Source organism: Bombyx mandarina, chromosome 18, assembly GCF_030267445.1.
Source record: "Bombyx mandarina strain Sakado chromosome 18, ASM3026744v2".
Lineage (NCBI taxonomy): Eukaryota > Metazoa > Arthropoda > Insecta > Lepidoptera > Bombycidae > Bombyx > Bombyx mandarina.
The window spans coordinates 11,211,078-11,229,090 of NC_143224.1; the positions used below are offsets into that span (position 1 = coordinate 11,211,078).

Genomic DNA, 18,013 nt, shown 5'->3' on the forward strand with positions numbered 1-18,013 from the left:
CATTTACATTGTAGATGTCTATAGGCTCCGGCAACCACTTAACAACAGGTGGGCTGTGAGCTTGTCCACCCATGAAAGCAATAAAAAAAACATAATGAGAGAGAGAGAGAGAGAGAGAGAGAGTATTTTTTATTGTACACCCAGCAAAAAGTAAACAATTCGAAACATAAAACACAAAAAAGTACAATTGGCGGTCTGATCGCTAATAGCGATCTCTTCCAAACAGCCATCAGGTGGATAAAAATAATTTAATTTAATGATATATTTTCTGCAAGGAAACTTCATTGGTCCCAATTTAGTCTCAACTTTTGAAGTCTTTGAGTACATTATCGTTAGTTAGAATATAAGATATTAAGAACATAAAATAGATCCATTCGTTTTTATCAAACTCAAAAATATTATATTTATATGAATATCAGTGCAGCGCATCCAAATATGTACAATAAAAATGTATTTTACACAATACACCAGACAATACATTGAATACAAAAGTATCTACTACACAAGAATCGAAATGTGAGCAAGGTTCACAGGTGAAATATTATCTCGGTTCGTAGACACAATAGTGCGTCTAGACTATTCCAGGGGATCGTCTAGCCAGCATCGAGATAAACATGTCTGGTCTGGAAAAGGTCATTGTCCTTCAAACACATTGATCATTGATATGCGACATCCTTTTGAAAAATAGGATAACCGTTTTTTTTTCTTTCAAATCAGTGATCTCAGACGTATGTCTGTTTAACAGATCAACGTTGTGTGCCAACTTAAAACCATTTGGCGGTGAAGTTCCATTGCCCATCTAAAACTAACTAATCTAAAGGCTTTTACTCAAAGAACTTTCGTCAACTGCACAACTACGGGCTTTAAGGCTATTTGGTCACCTCTCCAAAAAACAGAAATCGAAGGAAGAGACTGATAGTTCAAGGCTGGGTGAAAGGTAAAAGATCACACGGCTGATCACCAACCCGCTGGACTGACCTAATCAAGAAAGCAACCGAGTCCACCATAGCCCAGTGTGTTCCAAACGCTTCGAACCGCCAGATATGGAAGCGCATTGCCTGTAAGGCAATTCTCGGAAGCATGGGTGGCCTAATGAATACTTCTGCGTGTACAGCGTCAACCACGAAAACTCTGACAAGAATGTCAGACTAAGAAACAAACAAAAATTCCTTCCTTCAATTTTGCGTCACTGATACGAAGAAATTTTGGTTTTAGATATTGAAATTATTGATTGATATTGATTTTAGATATAGTTTTTCTTGAGTCCCAACTTTATGTGAAGTGGGGGCAGAAAATTTTTGTCACTTGGTACTAAAGGTTTCTGAGACACATTTTTAAGCCCAGGAGTTAAACTTTTTCTTAGTGGCCAATGTTTTTCTATTGCGTGACTGTCGCACTCACAAAGAAAACAGCAAAACTTTGTGTATCTTCCTTGTAATCCAGTGAGTATAGCGACGACTTTTAAATCAGCACAAATATTCCATAAGTATTTTAAATTCAATACTTTGTTGAAATTAAAAAAAAAAATTCAAAAAATCTAAACGTGATGGAAAAAATCGGCCAACGGGGATAGATTCAGAACATGTGAATAGTCATAATTATTTATGAGAAAAATTTTTAAAGGAGGATTTCATTGCATACCTGTGTTAACGATAAGCTTATGAAAAATCTGCGTTGTATTGTGAGCTACTTCTTTTGCAGTCAATAAAGTCAACATTTGATGTCTTATTTTTCATTAGAACATCATAAATTATTTTATGAAACACTTTTGTTATAGTAACATTTGACTTAGGCGACGTTTTAGAGTAATCAATATGAATCATCCGTCAACCCTACTGCATGTTTAAAGTTCATTGCCCTATGAGAGGGCAAACCTTCAGCTATATTATTACCCCTTACAAAACTATAAACTTCACTTTCACATTCACGCTTAATGGGAACTTTGAAAACAAAGCGCGCCCTGTTACAGTAACAAATATTATATATATTACTTCCTACCTATGCTAGTACCCTCGAAGAGTTATTCTAGCTTCACCGGACGTGTAGGAGATCTATCTCACGGTGTTCAGCCTAGCGACTTTGCTAACACTAGCTAGGCAAGAGCAAGGCATTTTCTGGTGGTAGGACCTCTTGTGAGTCCACACGGGTAGGTACCACCACTCTGCCTAATTCTGCCATGAAGCAGTAATGCGGTTTGAAGGGTGAGGCAGCCGTTGTAACTTTACTGAGAGCTTACAACTCATATCTCAAGGGGGGTGGCGGTATTTACGTTGTAGATGTCTATAGGCCCAAGTAACCACTTAACACCAGGTGGGCTGTGAATTCGTCCACTCATCTATGCAATAAAAAAGCAGTGCTTTGTTGAATCTACTACCGGATTGGAATCGCGACCCACTGAAGAGATCCGGCGAAAAAGTCAGTGGCTGAAAACGTTCTATCCTCAAAAGAGTGTTACAAATACTCATATAAAATTACTGGCTATTATTGAATCGTTTCAACTGATGCAATTGGTAAGGTGGACAGTAAGATGAACTTAATCCTTCAACATTAATTTTTGTTAGATTTCCTTTTCTTAATCATCACTTCAATATTCAGTCATTAGCATTATGTAGTTAATAAGATGTGCACTAATGCAAGATGTGCACTATGCTAGAAATACTTGCCAATACATTCAAGTAAAATAATGGTCAAACGAAAAGGAAAAAACAAAAAAATCTTCACTTCTGTAAATTCTTATTAATTCTTATTTCGTTTCTGAAGCAATTACCACAATAATTATCTTTAAAAAAAACTGTAGACGTTTTTGAAATTTTGTTCTTTTAGAAGTTTCATTAAGAGCCTTTGATGTCTTGAAGAAACCGTGGTGTAATTAAAACTTGTGTTATAACCAATATTACGATTAATTTGGATTCCGTCTCTAGATCTGAAAGTATAGTCTGAAAATAATCATAGATAATTAAAAAAGAAGCAATATAATTTTTTATTTTTTTTAATTGCTTTGATGGGTGGACGAGCTCACGGCCCGGCTAGTTTTAAGTGGCTACCGGAGCCCATAGACATTTACAACTGCCGCCACTCACCTCGAGATATGAGTTCTGAGCTCTCCGTGTTTACAATATAACGGCTTCCTCACCCTTCAAATCGAAACGTATTACTGCTTCAGGGCAGTAATAGGCAGGGTGGTGGTACCTACCCGTGCGGGCCCACAAGTCGTCCTATCAGCAATTACGTAATTTAAAATTCTGCAAGCAATACAGCTAACTAATAACGCTGCGTCATACCACTAGAAAGTATTGCGACTCAACATTAGAAAGAAAGAAGAAGAAAGAAGTATTATATTTACCTTTATGTTATATTCTTTAATTTTAGAAAGATCAAGACGTATTATTTATTGCCTTAGCCTTTTCATTGAGGATAATAAAATTTATAGATCGATTATCTTTATAATATTCCTTAAATTCCAATTATAAGGCTGATTGCAAAGTTGGTGTCGGCATCTACGTTGTTGATGTCTATGGGCTCTAGTAACCATTTAGCACCAAGTGAGATGTGACTTTGTTTGCCAATCTAGATAAATCCGAAAAAAAATTTCAAACCGTTTGCTCATTTGTCAGTGAGTATAGAAAAAAAAACAAGATTCTCGACACTGTCATTTCTTTGTTTAGTTTGCCTAATTTTTTTGTATTTAATTAAGTTTCTTCACTTCTGGAGATCGTTGTTGAGATAGCTCAAGTTTTATCAAACAAGAAAGTTTTATTTTGATTTAAATATATTATAACGTTTTTTTTTTATGTCTGTGGTGGTGTAGAAGAAAGCTAGTGCAACGTATTTTAAATTCCCAGAAATCTAAGTAAACAAAGAGTTAAATTTGCTTAATCACTTTTATAATTGATGATATATTTTGTGTTAAACTCGAAGTTTTCCGCAGAACAAGTATCACTTTACATTTTCAACGGCTGTTCGGAAAACAGTTGGCAGCGGAGTCGGTCGCACTCGACTTGATAGCCGCTAATTAACGACTTTTAACTAGACTTATTACTACTGCAAAAGTCAGTAAATATTAATGTTAATTAGACGGCGCACGTTCCGACTTTTTCATCAGTCAGCGATTCCGGTCTGGTTGTAGATGCATTCGCGAAGCAGCTGCCCTTTTTTTATTGCTTAGATGGGTGGACAAGCTCACAGCCCACCTGATTTTAAGTGGTTACTGGAGCCCATAGACATCTACGACGTAAATGCGCCACCCACCTTGAGATATAAGTTCTAAGGTCTCAAGTATAGTTACAACGGCTGCCCCACCCTTCAAACCGAAACGCATTACTGCTTCACGGCAGAAATAGGCGGGGCGGTGGTACCTACCCGTGCGGACTCACAAGAGGTCCTACCACCAGTAAGATTAGGCCTGGTTTGGAAGCTGTTAGCATATCCCACTCCTCCTGGCTGAGCCCGTGCTCGCCCACCTGTCCTGGTGAAATTGGAAAGGACTCCGGGAATGAGTAATCCTTCCTTCCTAAAAAAAAGCAGGGCCTCGAATGGTCACTGGCGACATGCACTGACTATTGCTTTGAAATTGTTAATACTCAGGACGATTGCTATAATGCGGCACTGTGAAAAAACAACGAAATTTTATTCTTTATTTTTGATGCCCATTTCTTGAATAGTGCTTAAATATATAATTAAATTATCATTAAAAAACTAAGTTATAGGCGAATTCAGTCTGAGTATGCACTTGAAATGTGGGTTTTTTTTTGTATTATTATTAAAATAAAATTTACTAATAACATTAACAAATAAGAGCTTCGAATGAAACGAACCAAACCTGAGAGTTTCACCGGTGCTCCGTTATAATAAACAAAGTAACAAGAAGGATTTACTAAGAGCATTTTGTTTAATTATGCAAAGGAGGAATGTTACACAGATCTTCATAAGGTACCTCGATTCCCATCCGATTCTACTCCCATTACGGAGACGAGGAAACTTAGGCATTTCAATTACATTTGTTAGTTCAAACACGCATTAGTGAAGCGGCGCCTCGCCGAACTAAGTTACGTCATTAGTGAGTTACTTGACAGGCACAAGATGACAGAAGTTTCAATGCCTAAGAATTTGTGATGCAAATGCATTCGCTTTTACGCTACCCGGTAGGTACGTCGAGCGGCATTCCTTCGGCAAATTGTCAAAGTGCCTATCTAAATTTCGAATGTAAATTTTCATTTTTCCGATGTACTTTGACGGTGAAAAGATCTTAACAAGCCTACCCAAAGTTGGCTCGTTAGTAGCAGATGACAAGTGCCGTCTTACGACACAACTTTCAATACTCAAGAATTTGTTTTGCAAATGAATCTGGCGTTTCTGTATAGCTACATAAAAACGGCATTACTTCAATGTAGTTTTTCAGTTACACGATGTGTTTTGTATCCATGAATCAAATGGTCCTATTCTGGTACTATGGAATAAGTATAACTATGTAACACCCACAGACACAGCCCACTGAGTTTCTCGCCGGATCTTTTCAGTGGGTCGCGTTTCCGATCCGGTGGTAGATTCTGCGAAGCACTGCTCTTGCTAGGGTCAGTGTTAGCATCACTCCGGTTTGAGCCCCGTGAGCTCACCTAGTAGCTAAGGTTACGTTGAAATAGCCTCTCAACACTATCAGCTTAGGTAGAAAAAAAAATCTATGTAAAAAATATGTAAATAATTTTAATCAAACTCAGTGCGCCTGCGTTTAGCTTTTTGTTAACAAAATCCTAAGCTATTGATCCGAATGTAACATAAAATAAAACTAGAATATCTTAACAATGGCAACGGGTAAACCATTTGCCGGTTGTTAAGACAACGAGTCGGAGAGGTGAAAGCTAAGTGCCAACTCTCGTATCGAAACGGAAATTTCAATGGAATTAACTTCGAAACAGTCCGACCGCAAGCCTCAGAAATTCTCCATTTGTTTGTCGAGTAAGCCGAGAGATGTATAGTAATTTTTGTAATGGAAAACAAAAACAAAAACAAACAGTATCGTACGTTCTATAAAATTAATTGGATATTAGCAATGTGCATACTTCTAATTTAAATCTTTTATATCTTATACACTTATTTTAGTCGCTCGTGGCCTAATGGATAAGACGTCCGGTGCATTCGTGTTGAGCGATGCACCGGTGTTCGAATCTCAGGAGGTACCAATTTTTCTAATGAAATACGTACTCAACAAATATTCACGATTGATTTCCACGGTGAAGGAATAACGTCGTGTAATAAAAATCAAGCCCGCACAATTATAATTTGCGTAATCACTGGTGGTAGGACCTCTTGTGAGTCCGCGCGTGTAGGTACCACCTATCCTGCCTATTTCTGCCGTGAAGCATTAGTGCATTTCGATTTGAAGGGTAGGGCAGCTGTTGTAAATATACTGAGATCTTAGAACATATCTCAAGGTGGGTGGCGCATTTACGTTGTGGATGTCTATGGGCTCCAGTAACCACTTAACACCAGGTGGACTGTGAGCTCGTCCAAACACCTAAGCAATAAACAAAAAAAAAACACATTAAAATTCTAAGAGATTTTCTACAGACAATAAACATATTTTGCTCGCTTAATGAAAATTATAATAGATGCGTTTTACAACTGAAAAAATCTTTATTATTAAAATATTCAGACAGAACATGCTATTTTTATTATTATATTTATTATTACCAAATCTCTCTAAAACAAGATCAGAAGGATATTATTAATTCCTTTCCCAAAAACGATAACAACATTTTCAAGTCGTAAATGAGTGCTAAGTGATAAAATGTAAGTGATTAAGTCTTGACATTTATGAAGGTTGTTAAGTAAGAAAATTATTAATAACAAGGTTTAATAGGCACTTTCGATGAAGCTTTTAGCGTTACTCCGGATTTGTTGTTGTAATATTAATTTATTACTTACAATAAATCTGATAAATATAATGAATAAATATAATACACGATTAGCTACATATTATACAGATTTTTAAGTCTTTGCATAGTAATTTCCAATGTAAATAATAATTAATATATCAAATAAATCGTGAACATTCTGAATGATTAATTAACATTAGTTCCCTGATAACAAAGTCCTTTAACGATGTGTCAACATTGGCGTCCTGTTGACAGAACCAAAAAAACGTTTCTAATTAAAATCACTAATTGATAAAAAACGATAAATCAAAACTTTCACTTCCAATTATAAAGTTTCGGAAACGCCAGCGATACGTGAGCTTCTCATTCCGCAGAACTTTGATTATGGCGCAGGGACCCAGCAAAGTTTATATCAAGGTACTACTGCTTTAAGGGCTAAAACTAATTTAATTGGCGCTAATTTAATTACATTTTAATGCCTCGGCAACGAAAATTCCAGAAACTAATTCACCTACAAAGACATCTAGAGCCCGTTTTGTATGTAAGAACACTATTATTTTCTGGATTCTTTTTCCACGTTTTTCATATTGAATGAGTTTGATATTTCGACTGTTGCAAGCGCTGCATGTTTCCGGGACCCGGATATACTGAGGACTACGCATAGAATTTTAAGAGCAGATAAATTAGTTTACCCTCTTTCTAGTACGTTTTTAGGTGTTACCACGAACATTTTATGGATCACCCCAAAACTATACTTAGCTGAATGTATGTTTCTAATTTATCTAATTTACAATAAGCAGCAGAATTTTGCTGTTTTTGAGTAGTTTCTAAATATGGTTCCACAATTTTCAGTTTCATGTCGATTTTGGACCAATGGAACATAGTACATAATAATATGTACCATCTAGATCTAATTTCAGCCACAACACGGTTTTAAACATTGCTTCTATACAAACCATGTCTTCCTTTTTTATAGCTTATAATAATCTGGTGTTAAGCGGTTACCGAAGCCCATTGATGTGAAGAAGATAAATGCCCACCTTTGCACCAAAACGGCAACCCACTCTTCAAACTAGACCGCATTATGGGCAGAGTAGTGGTTAGAGACATAAATTTAAAAAGACTAGAGGTCCCGCAGTAGTCGAAATTCGACTATAATTAATTGGAATTGTGAGTTTGTACACTATTAAGATTGTATTTTATACTTCTATAATCACAAATTTCGCCAAGACTACACTATAAAAAATATTAACAAAGACAAACAATATTTAATCTATTCTCAATTTGACAACAGACGTCAAGAACAAAAGTTTGAAAATAAATATTATGCATGCGTGTGTGCGTCAAATACATGGTATGTAGTGTGTGTAATGTTTTCTTTATTGATTTAATGTATTTTTTATGCATTCTTTTACAAAAATATCAAATCATTTTATTTACAATAATTATTATTATATTATATGGTTACAACTTACTGTTAATGGCGATGATCTCTCGGATAATTTTAATAATAACCATGAAAATATACTAATCACTGTAACCAGGGACGTCTTAAACTAGGATGGGGCCCTTGGGCACACAAGAATTTGAGGCCCTTATGGAAAGTAAAAAAAGCGAATTATAATAACATTTTTTTACTGAGTATGACCATTTATTATAGGTAATCAAATACAGTATGATATAATATGTCATTAATGATATTAGAATGCTGCTGGTTTTTTGGTTACGATTTCGATAACGGTTTCTTTCGGGATTTCTGTTGGGCAAAATTTTCTATTATAGGCATAGTATATGCCTTGTAAACACCTTCTGATTACTGATTTGTGAAAAAAGTGTAATGTGCCCGACAAAAATGTTTTGAGAATAAACGTGTGAGAGAAATTGTCGGTCTTTCGGGGCCCCCTGAGAATGGGGGCCCTGGGCACGGGCCCCGTGTGCCCTTATGGTGAAGGCGGTATTGACTGTAACGGGGTAATTAGTGGAGACATCTATTTGAATATTCACAAAAGCGAAGCGAATATATCAAATCAGAATACTACGTATATATGTACCTACGTAGTATTTTATATTTCGCATTAAGCAAATTTGTCCAACACCAATAATAATGCGAGAAATTTTAGACATTAAAAAAATCTCATCGCATTAGTCAATAATAGTACTTAACAAAGACGAGTCTTATAAAACTTATTCCTATGTATTTCGTATATTATTTGTAATAACTGAAGCTCTTCATTTCCCGATGGTACAAATCGCTCATTGTCAGATAGGCCGGTAGCTCGTTTACCTATCTGCGCCCCCCCCCCCCCCTTCCTCATAACGAGTTCAATCAACAAAGGCTTCACTTTCATTTAACCAAAAACTACAGCCCCTTTATTCGTAAAGTCTAAAAGATTCCCGTAGACATGATTAATGTTGAACGGAGTGAGTTGACGTCAGACCATTTGTCTCCCTCCATGAACACGGAAAGAGGCTAAAAAGTCCTCCGTATTTACATATTACAGCTTAGAGGGTGTTAGTTGCCGGCGGCCATGTTGGCCTCCCGAAGTTTTTGGGGTGATCGATCTGCTAATGTTCTCGGTTACATTTCTGTAAAATTTAAAGGAATTCATTCCGGCGCACTGAAAGTATCTTACAAAAACTTAATGTAAATTAAATCCTTTTAGTTTATTATATTGTTATTAAAACGTAAAACAGTATTCCATAATGAAATATGTGACAGAAAATATATTTCTATATTTAATTTTATCGAGTGAGAAAAAATTCGCCATTTATACAGCCGAATTTGTTCATTGTCTGTGCCAAGCACTCTAATTTAGTTTAGATCAGGGGTGGGCAAAAGCCGGCCCGCGGGCCGGATCCGGCCCTTTTGCTAATTTTATCCGGCCCGTTGAAAAATTCCGCACATAAATTCCACGAAAAATAAATATCGATCACAAATTACTGACGAAAATCTACACTCGGTATTAAGGATTGCTGCAAGTGATTTGGAACCCAATTTTGAAGAAATAATGTCAGATGAACATTCGAGATTTCACGTTTCGCATTAACTTTAAATATTTATTTTACCGTTTGATGTTTTTCTTTTCTTTTTTGAATTCTATTTACTATTATATTTACGAAATGCAATATAATGCAATTAAATTGTAATAACTATGTGTCAATATAAAATAATTTGTATCATTAAGACATAAATAAGTAACAAAATAAAATGTTTCATTGACTGGTTTATCTAATAGGCATTTATTTATAAAAATATTTCTTTAAAAATTACGTGACATATTTTATTCAAATTGAAATGATACTTAGTGTTTTTGTCAAAAAAAAATTGGCAGGGAAAAAACTCCATCCAAAACATCCGCTTGTGCAAAGCATATGCGGTATAGTCCTCCGGCCCGGGAGACATTTTGAAAATTTCATTTTGGCCCGCGCTTTAAAGTATTTGCCCACCCCTGGTTTAGATCATAGTGAATTTCATAAGTCACTGTCACTTTGACATTGACATCAAAAGTGACCAGCACTGATATTTCATTCTAACTAATAATTTACCCGGATTACATTTTTTTGGATGACAGTAATCGTACAATTTGAAACGACGTTATCACTGCTTGTGATTTTTAACTCAATTTAAATCTCAAATCATTTTTAATTCCATTTCTATATAAACAAAAATTCTATTCTAAAAAAAAATTACCTACACCTAAGTGATTAGTATCGGTACTTGCGGCTCGAGTGATTTATTAACAAGTGCCTCCTTAGCTCACAATAATAATATTAATAAAAAAAAGAAAACTAAAAACCGTCTTAATCCAATAAACCGAAGACGCTTAAACCGTAAAAATAGTTCTTATTCCTCGACTTAACGATCTCGAGAGGTCCGTTATTGATTTTCCATCGGGGAACGTGTTTTTGTCACACGAAACTTTCGGCACTCGTCTAACAAAGTTCAAACATGTTCCGAGACTAACTTTGCTATAACCAATAATGCGCGGAAAGGTTCGCTTAAACAGTTAAACAAATATAGCCTTTAAAGGGAAGCCTTTAAGTATCGGTTCGCCCTTGATCGGTACCGGGCCGTTTCCAGTGTGGTAGTGACATTGGCTAAACTAATAGGTTTGAGAGTATGCTTATTATGGTAAGGCGTATTTCTGCCGCGAAACAGTCAGAAATGAGAACACTGATCACTCAATATAGGTGGTGGCATACGTTATCTAATCTATGAGCTCCAATACAACCAGATCAGGAATGAACTCACTCATCTAAACAAAATCAGAACATCAGAACAAAACGTTGTCAATTTATATACATATAAACATTAGTCGTTATTGTTTTTTTTTGGTGGGCAAAAAAACCGACGCACACCCATTGCTTTTAAAATTTCAAAATCCACTGACACCCTGCCAACATGTGCGCCTCACTGGCAACCCCGAAATAAATCGCCGAATACGCTTTTTTGTTATTTTAATCACGTCTCGAGCGCTCGCGTATCTTTTCTTCAAATTAATTGGATTTCATGGGATCGTTCGCAATTTCTCCTATCTCTTGTTTTCAAAAGTCACCCCGAATATATTAAATCATAAATTAAGTTGCCATAAAATGGGATATCTCGCTTGTTATCCTTTAAATCGAACGACAATTGAATTTGAAATTCGGCCCGCTAATAGCTCTTATCCCTGTTTATGGATCGATGCTTTTCGATAAATTTATAATGGAAATGCTTACTGTAACAACGTAAGAGGAAATTATATTTTTATTATATTTCATTTTATATTTTTATTTTTTATTTCCATTTCAGTGATAAAATAGAATAATACTTCTCACAAAACAAAAAAGTAATTCTTTATCTGTGCTCAATCAAACGAACTGCGTCTTCAAAAACGTTACACATTGAAAGGGGATTATTATGGAGAGCTACAAGATTCGAATTCGCCAACAGGTTCTCAATCATTATGATCACTAAATAACATTAATTTTGCACCGGCAGCATTGAAACAAGGCGTTTAATTTTACAAAACATTTAAATAATCCGATTGCGAATTCGAGGTACGAATTGTCGCGGAAATTCAGTAAATTTCGTTGTAATTAATCATGTCTGTATAGTCTGTTATTAATAGGGATGCTACTTTGTCGATATCTCGATAAGATGGACGCCGTATTTAGGCGATTGAGATCGAGTGGCTCTTAAGAGCTGTGATTTTGTTGTAAAGTTTCGAATATTTTATTAAAATGAACTCGTCACGGCTTCAAGCCTTTGATGTGCTGGTCAAGCGATGCGATCCTGCAAGCAAGCGCAAGCGACGGGTTCGACGAGAACGATGACCTATGCTTGAGGTACCTAAAAGCACCGTTAGTGGATCGGGAGGATCCGAAATGACGTGTTTGGGGTGACGTCGACTGCTTTCCATTCTGTCCGCAGGATCAGGAATTTAATTACCGGCGGCCACGATGAGAGGGTTCTCATGTCGTGCCGCTTTATCGAAGTGGCGATGCCATTCACGTTATGATACTAATGAGCTCCAGTAATCTCTTAACCATGAGGTCATATTTCCGTATAACTACTTACTTTGTTACGACCACACACAATAGGAGCTCTTGCTCGATTGAAGTACACTGACGAAAACGTTTGGACACGTAAGCTACTCCTATCTCCCTGCGCTGGGCATAATTCAAATTGTCATTGCATTGTTATAAATGTACCCAGTCTACGCCACTTATTAAATAAAAAACTCAATTCATTAATCCGGTCCATAATTCACGAGATATACGCTTTGTTTCAACCGTACCTTGTTACAAATGTACCCAGTCTACTCTAGTTATTAAAAAAAACACTCAATTCTAGTAGTATCGCAGAAAGACCAAAATATTTATCGATAATTTCAAAGTTTATGTTCTTCGATATCTTCTACGGGGCTACCCTAGTTCGGCACGGTATTTGTGCGTAGCTCGAAGCGTATTGATTTTAGGTGCGCGCGCACTCAACCCAGCCCGGGGTGGGCGGCGAAAAGGAACAAGGGCGGACGCCAATACAAATTCAACCATTTTATAGGGCCACAAACCCTTAGGTAAGCGTCGAGAGTGGATAAAATTGAAGAATTAAGTCGTTTTTTTTAAATTTCGATTGGTAATAATTGAAGACATGAATGGACGAAGGGTATATGATATAATTTTGAGAAAACGGGCAAAAAACTTTTGTTACTTATATTTTTTCATAACAACCAATTTCTAAAAATAGCCTTTAAGCCCGGAGTTTTAAGTTCTAATATGGTTTATAGGCACATAGCACCTTCATTCAATGTAAAAACTCAATAACCTTAAAAATTGTACTTAATCCCTTCATCCACTCACATCTTCAATTCCATTTAATTTTGAGATGTTTTTGTTAGCGTTTCCTAAAATTCTAATGCGTAATTCTTATAGGTCCTTTGACGCCATTTTATAATTAGGTTTATATTGTTATTAATTCGTTAAACGTTAAACGTCGAAGTGTCAATGTATTCCAATTCGTTGGAACGCTTTTAACTAACATTAAAATTGGAATTACAATCTCGAGGCATTTTGCTATCACCGAAGGTGTAGGCGATCTCACGGGGTTCAGGTTGGGAGATTTCGCTAACATCTGCCCTAGCAAGAGAGAGCCTGATCATAGACATCAGGATTAAAACAAATATATTTTTGTACAATTTTTAAATTACATTAATCTATTGTAGCGTTTAAACTCGATCTAGGCAGCATCTCTTTATAACGATTATTATAAATGTTATCTATACTAATATTATAAAGAGAAAAGATTTGTTTGTTTGTTTGTATTGAATAGGCTCTGAACTGAACCGATTTGAAAAATTCTTTCACTGTTTGGAAGCTACACTATTCCCTAGTGACATAAGCTATAATCTTTTTTGAAAAAAATTAGGGATCCCTACTAAAACTCCAATAATGTAACCCAAGGTGTAAAAAAAATACCTAAATTATTCTTTAAATCGCGTGCCCTGCAAAACCTATTGATGATAGAATCAAATAATGTACTACGACTTTGTAGAACACATTATCATTTACAAAAATTGTCGCTACAGCATATGTCTAACTATTATAATTATGCCGAAATAAGTGTTCTTTTAAAATAAAACAACGTCAAATATCGTTGAAATTTTTGTTAAAGACCCGAGCGGAGCCGGAGCGGGCCGCTAGTCGGGAAATAGTTTCCTCAAATTATTTTATATTTAGATTAATATAAAAAACCCGATCTTGAAATAAATTTCCGTAATATGTCGATATATTATGGTACCGTACATGGCTCGTGATTATGAGCATTTTTATCAGTGACTAACTCGATGAAGTCGTGAAGCATCGCCGATGCTTTTAGTGTAAAACCTCAATTTATGGTCTAAAACGTACCATTACCATGCAGCGGCCGACCTACCACGATACCCAGTAATTTAAGCGAGCAATCTAATGATATTTTTTTATTGCCCAGATGGGTGGACGAGCTCACAGCCCACCTGGTGTTAACTGTTAAGTGGTTAGTGGAGCCCATAGAAATCTACAACGTAAATGCCGCCATCCACCTTGAGATGTGAGTTCTAAGGTCTCAGTATAGTTACAACGGCTGCCCCACCCTTCAAACCGAAACGCATTACTGCCACACGGTAGAAATAGGCAGGGTGGTGGTGGTACCTACCCGTGCGGACTCACAAGAGGTCCTACCACCGGAAGATAGCGCGACGGTACGATGAATTTAATTCTTATTATGGCTTGCTCAGATTGATACTACTAAGCCTATTTTTTTTTTGTTCCAGAAATACATCAGTAGGGTTAGTGTATGTAGGCTCCAAAACTAGAAACCCAAACGAAAAAAAGATACCTTTTTTTTAAATTGATAAACACCAAAAACTCGCCTAGAGATTCTAAACAAAAGAAAAAGATAATTAGTTGACAAAACGAGAACCCAATTAAGTAAGTTTTGTCATTCCCTATTTATATTTAGATATAAAATTTAACAAAAACTTAAATAATACAACACTAAATAAATGGAATGCCAAAATAAAACTAAGCGATATTGATACTAAGTTAAAAATTATATGTACACACACATACAGCATAGGCCAAATTAATTGCGTTTCAATTCATCAAGTCAATATTGGTTGGACGATGTAATGTAACATGACAATGTCACGAAACTAATTGAATTGAAGTAAATAGAGTTTAATCACCTCTAAAGGAATTAATCGGTATACCAATACCAAATAAATGGGTATACCATACGCAGACCATGAATTACACTGCTTTTGTCTTCAATGGTTGCATACCTAGTTATCATAAAAAAAAATTACATTACGAAAAAAACAACGGTATTATCTACATGGTTAGGCAGGATAAAGACAACAGCCAAATCAACTTAAAATACCGGACATGTTATACCAACCTATCTAGTACAATAAAGGGTAAGAAAGGTTTTTTTTTCAATTATATAGAATCATAAACTTGTAACTATACTGAGATCTTAGAACTTATATCTCAAGGTGGGTGGCGCATTTACGTTGTAGATGTCTATGGGCTCCAGTAACCACTTAACACCAGGTGGGCTGTGAGCTCGTCCATCCAACTAAGCAATAAAATAATAATAATAATAATAAATTACATAGGATGCTTCACCCGAAGTCCTCGGTAATGAGATTGTACATTCCGCGGAAGTGTGGTGGCCGGGGCCTACTTAGCGCCAAGGTCATGCACAACAGTGGGGTGTGCAGTCTCAGGAAATATTTCCTATCGAGGGCTGACAGTGTGATGCACAGAGAGGTCATGGAATGCGACAAAGGACTGACCCCGCTAGCCCTGGCCAGAGACGGGTGGCAATCACCGGCGGTACTCAGTACCTCTGACCGTGAGGCCATATGGAAAGGGAAAGAGCTGCACGGACGCTTCTTTCAGGCACTGCATGAGCCCCACGTGGACAAAGAAGCCTCCGTGCACTGGCTGCGATTCGGTGACCTCTTTGGGGAAACCGAGGGTTTTGTCTGTGCAATACAGGATCAGGTTATCAGGACGAACAACTATAGGAAGCACATTCTGAGGGATGGGACAGCTGACATCTGTCGATTATGCCGCCGACCGGGTGAATCCCTCAGACATGTCACCTCTGGTTGTTCTATGCTTGCTAACACTGAGTACTTGCACAGACATAACCAAGCAGCCAGAATCCTCCACCAAGAGCTCGCCCTTAAGTATGGCCTCATCGAACAGAGGCTACCGTATTATAAGTACCAGCCGGACGCTGTACTCGAAAACGACCGTGCCAAGCTCTACTGGGACCGGCCCATCATTACGGACAGGACTATTCTTGCGAATAAGCCTGATATCGTGCTGATGGACCAGACGGAGTCTCGGGTATTTCTGGTGGATATCACCATCCCCTACGACGAGAACCTCGTGCGGGCCGAGGCAGATAAAAAGACCAAATATTTGGACCTGGCGCACGAGGTGACCGATATGTGGAGGGTGGTATCTACAGAAATAATCCCGGTAGTTGTGTCGGTGAATGGTTTGGTCCCTAAAAGCCTCTCAAAACATCTCGAGAGGCTTGGTCTCAATAAAAAGTCGGTGGTGGCCCAAATGCAAAAAGCAGTCTTGCTCGACAATGCCCGTATAGTTCGCCGGTTTCTCTCCCAATAGTCCCTAACGCTCCGGCCGATTGTTGCCCACCTCGCCGGAGTGTGTCCTGCCGTCTTCCCAGGCGTGGCAGTGTTTAATACACAATAATAATAATAATAAATCTGGTGGTAGGACCTCTTGTGAGTCCGCGCGGGTGGGTACCACCGCCCTGCCTATTTCTGCCGTGAAGCAGTAATGCGTTTCGGTTTGAAGGGTGGGGCAGCCGTTGTAACTATACTTGAGACCTTAGAACTTGTATCTCAAGGTGGGTGGCGCATTTACGTTGTGGATGTCTATGGGCTCCAGTAACCACTTAACACCAGGTGGGCTGTGAGCTCGTCCACCCATCTAAGCAATAAAAAAAAAAAAAAAAAAAAAAAAAAAAAAAAAAAAAAAAAAAAAAAAATAAAAAAATATGAGAAATTCAAGTCCATCTAAATCAGATGTTTTAATTAAAAACCTTTCACCGTTTCATTTTTTCCTACTCAATTCCATTAAACGTTGGCATATTCCACACAATATATAATGTTAGCAAAAACATCAGAACATCCCGAACAGTCCCCAAATTTAAATAAAGCTGCCCCAATTTTTTTTGTAGAAACACTCTCGATTGCCAAATATTCACGTTTTTGCTGTCGCGTTGTCTGAAAATATTTCGAACACAATTTCACGGTTAGGATTTTGTTTCGAAAGTACCCAAATCGTCTTTTCGCTTTAAAAGTGTACAATTTCCTAAAATATTCGAAATTGAGTTAATATGCGGAATCATTTGGTATCACCAGTATTTTTCTCATAAATACTGTTAAACGAGCGTAGATTAGTTTTGGTTTTTTTTTCTTTTTTTGTACCTCTGTTTTGACTACTTTAACAAAATTAATACATAATTTTATCTTACTTTAAAAGACAGATAATGTAAATGGTACAAAATAAAAAATAAATGTTGCAAAGATGATTAATATTAAAAATATCACATGTTTAACCTTTAAAACACTCTCCTGTAAAATTAATCAGTTTTGAGATTATACAGTTTTAATGCGAGAAGACGAAATGTTTTATATAAGGATTCCACGGATCCAAATATTTCATAGCTTTCCACATTAAGATCCAAATGTAATTTAGTTTATATTCCATGATTAGATTCTATGTTCATATCCTGTGTTAGATATACCGGATATTGGGTCTAACCTAGAACTGAAGTGAGCTAGACGTGTAGTAGTAACTTAAGGTAGCTAGAGTTATTACTACATAAATTCTAGACAACAAAAGCATATTAACGGATATAACCTCATGTTTCTTTGTACTTTTGTTGTGTTAGCCCGTAGATTACCCAAAAAAAATCGCATAGATATATTCCTAAACTGCTCAATTTAAATTTTGAAATCATTATCTATCCAAGCTTCTGATTTCAAGAACTCAAAGTACGAGTATACAGCATACACCACTATTTCTAACTTCACTAACCCCAATCGTCTTTATCCGTGCTTATGAAAGACTAGCAA

At 36.8% G+C, this 18,013-nt stretch overlaps 1 protein-coding gene across 3 annotated transcripts in view; it reads right to left on the reverse strand.

The window, feature by feature from the left end:
* The window catches only part of Appl (amyloid-beta-like protein), a 135,402-nt gene that overhangs the window by 18,378 nt on the left and 99,011 nt on the right, over positions 1 to 18,013 (reverse strand). The window lies entirely within an intron of this gene.